This window comes from Diaphorina citri, unplaced genomic scaffold (assembly GCF_000475195.1).
Source record: "Diaphorina citri unplaced genomic scaffold, Diaci psyllid genome assembly version 1.1 scaffold2668, whole genome shotgun sequence".
Lineage (NCBI taxonomy): Eukaryota > Metazoa > Arthropoda > Insecta > Hemiptera > Psyllidae > Diaphorina > Diaphorina citri.
The window spans coordinates 25,004-28,800 of NW_007380085.1; the positions used below are offsets into that span (position 1 = coordinate 25,004).

At 36.1% G+C, this 3,797-nt stretch overlaps 1 long non-coding RNA gene across 1 annotated transcript; it reads left to right on the top strand.

Moving 5' to 3' along the window:
* The first annotated feature begins 701 nt into the window (after positions 1-701).
* On the top strand, positions 702-3,562 carry LOC113471602. Its single transcript, XR_003394238.1, has 2 exons — positions 702-860; positions 3,444-3,562. It is a non-coding gene; the product is annotated as an uncharacterized LOC113471602 (long non-coding RNA).
* Positions 3,563-3,797: the final 235 nt, after the last annotated feature.

Consider the following 3,797-nt stretch of genomic DNA (forward strand, 5'->3'; position numbering starts at 1 on the left):
TTTTTTTTTTTTACTTTTTCTTTTCTTTCAATCTTCATGACGTTTTTCTGAACCAATTTTTTCTTAAAGCTACCCCGACAGAATAAAAGCTTTGAATAGGTAGACGCAAGATAATTCCAATAGAGAATTTGAGAAAACTAACCAAAGTCTCCATTATACAGTGACTTTGAAAGTTTGAAACCCATTGAAAAAAAAAAAAAAATCAAGTAAATTTCCTCGACTTCTGTTTTTGGACATCAGTTTATTGATGGCTTGTCTTCACCCAACGATGAAATCAATACGGTTGTCCTTCGTAAGATGGTCGGTACATCCTGCTGATAAGGGTTCCAGTATTTAAATTTAAATTGAGTTAGGTTTAGGACGACTAACAGAGATTTTAAACCTTTCACGCTAACCGTCTATTTTTTTCCATCATAGGGTGAATAAAATGACAATGATACTAAATCAGAACATGACTAGGTACCTATTTTATTTTTTCTTCTACAACCATACCAACTAACTCGGTTGTGTAGGTCTGTAGTAGCAGTAGTCAAGACGCTTGCCTGATAAAATCGAGTTTTATTCATAGCATATTGCATACTCAAATAGTTTCTAGGCGTTCATACAAATTTCCCTTGCCTTGTACTCGGCCTGTGGGTTGAATTTTCATGTTTTCTTGTGAAGACGCTTGCCTGATAAAATCGAGTTTTATTCATAGCACATTGCATACTCAAATAGTTTCTAGGCGTTCATACAAATTTCCCTTGCCTTGTACTCGGCCTGTGGGTTGAATTTTCATGTTTTCTTGTACCTATCGATGATTACAGATTATTATACCTAGGTTAATAATTAGGTGTGTCCGTTGCCTAACACATCCTGTGGTGATTGAATTCAATGTGTCTCTTCACGGAAATATTTGTCAGAAGATACATCATGACGTCCTTGAAAGTTGTGAATTCCTGAAAGTTCAAGTTCAGTATTTTGAAGCTTGAACACTATACCCTTGAACATACCCTATGCACTATGCAGCTACTATTTTTCAAAACTTTGAAAATAGTTACATCAGCTAATACTTAGGATAAGTATAGGTATGTAGATTGTAGATACCTGGATACCTAGAAACAGACTTTTCAGTGTCCTTGAAGTAATGTCACCCTTTGCCTTGGCAGTGTATAGCATCCCATAAAATAATTAGGTACCCTTGAACATACCCTATGCAGCTACTATTTCTCATAACTTTGAAAATACTTAGGATAAGTATAGGTATGTAGATTGTAGATACCAGGATACCTAGAAACAGACTTTTCAGTGTCCTTGAAGTAATGTCACCCTTTGCCTTGGCAGTGTATAGCATCCCATAAAAAAGAAAAACTTTTGAGTGGAAGTTAATCACTAGGCGAGGTTAACACCGCACCGAAAGCTTTACCTTTCATATAATAAACGGTCAAACTTTCTTGACTTGGCGGGGCGGAGCGCTACCGCGCTCCTTAATTTGTGGTCAAATTTTTGTGGTCAAAAGATGAAGTTACATGCCTCGGAATCAAACCCACCTTCCTGTTTACCAGGCGAGCGTCTTGACCACTGCACATTCTGCACTACAGTGACAAATAATAATGGGAGGGAAAAAAGAGGAGACACAATTTGTTCTAATTCCCTCACTTCGCCATTTTGTTGTCCGTCTGTTTACTTAAATTTTGTTCAAGTTTGATACCTACCTACCTCTGGTCGTGACCATCAATGCATTAGAGATATTAACTGAACATAACTTAAGTAAACATTAATAACATGAGAAAAGTCCCCCAAACAAAATTTTGAGTTTTTAGGAATTTTGAATTTTCGTTGTTTCTGAAGTTTCTTTGGAATTTCTGTTCTCGAATACCTTTGCATTCATTGTAATTTCCTTTTCTTCTTTCGTAGGAAGGTAGGTTAGGTACCTACTTGCTTGGACGTAGGCTTACTTTAAAAGTGTAGGTACCTTATTTTTATTACCTTGGTAGGTTCCTAAGAATGTCATAAAAATGAATATTTGTGCGATTGCCTGGAAACTTTTCAAGTTATGCAATGTGCCAAGCTTGAGACCATTTTTTCTTAAGGTTAGGATTGAAAAAAAATCTCTCTCCCTCTCTCCTATTGATAGTTCTGTTACACTAATGATCTTAATTAAATTGAGTGTTGGTAGATACAAGTAGGAAAGAACCTACCTACCCTCTGACATTGTCGTTAATTTTGTTCCTTTCGCTATTTTTTTACTTTTTTTTTCTTTCAATCTTCATTACCTACGTTTTTCTGAACCAATTTTTTCTTAAAGCTACCCCGACAGAATAAGAGCCTCTGAATAGGTAGACGCAAGATAATTCCAATTGAGAATTTGAGAAAACTAACCAAAGTCTCCATTATACAGTGACTTTGAAAGTTTGAAACCCATTGAAAAAAAAATCAAGTAAATTTCCTCGACTTCTGTTTTTGGACATCAGTTTATTGATGGCTTGTCTAAGGTTAGGAATTTAGGGGTAATCAACTACCTAATAACTAAGGTGACTAAGGCAAAACAAATTTTACCAGAACCAGAACTCTCGGTAAACGTTGACAAAGAAAAAGAACATTCCAATGGTCGTTAATATAAATAACTTAATGGTCAAATTACTAACCTACAGAATAAAAGCTTTGAATAGGTAGACGCAAGATAATTCCAATAGAGAATTTGAGAAAACTAACCAAAGTCTCCATTATACAGTGACTTTGAAAGTTTGAAACCCATTGAAAAAAAAAAAAAAATCAAGTAAATTTCCTCGACTTCTGTTTTTGGACATCAGTTTATTGATGGCTTGTCTTCACCCAACGATGAAATCAATACGGTTGTCCTTCGTAAGATGGTCGGTACATCCTGCTGATAAGGGTTCCAGTATTTAAATTTAAATTGAGTTAGGTTTAGGACGACTAACAGAGATTTTAAACCTTTCACGCTAACCGTCTATTTTTTTCCATCATAGGGTGAATAAAATGACAATGATACTAAATCAGAACATGACTAGGTACCTATTTTATTTTTTCTTCTACAACCATACCAACTAACTCGGTTGTGTAGGTCTGTAGTAGCAGTAGTGAAGACGCTTTACTAACCTAATGGTCGAACTACTAATCTGTTGGTCAAATTACTCTAAACTAATGGTCAAAATACCAACTTAATGGTCAAATTACTAACCTGGTGGTCAAAATACGGCGATCTAAATGTCATCCTTGTGACCTCACTACCCTCCCCTCTCAGCGGTTTTCCACCTGCACTGTTTGTTTAGGTACCTCATGCAGTCAGATAATTTGCAAAGGTAAAGGTACCTATTGCAGATTATCTAACCTACATATACAGGGTGTAGACTGAAAATAGTGTGAGGTAATTTATTAGAATTTTTAAATTAGTTTCACTATCTAGCTATCAGCTCTCGAACGGTTTATCCGTTTTAAATAAGGTGATTGAATTCAATGTGTGGCTTTTAAGAGACATTTGGTATTGAAAGGATCAAGAAAGTACTGGGGACAGTGATTGATACTTGAATATATTTTCTCTTCCACCTCCTCCTACGTCATCCTTTTGCTCAATCTTAAAGTATTCTCTTCCTTCTACTCCTCTTACCCTCCTTATCCTCCTATTTCTTCTTATCCTCCCTCACCATTTCTCTGAATCCAAAGTATTCTTCTTCTAATTCTTATCCTTCTTCTCACGGTTCTCCTCCCACTCATCCACCTCTTCCTACTTCCTCCTAACCCCCCTCCTTATCCTCCTATTTCTTCTTATCCTCACTCACCATTTCTCTGAATCCAAA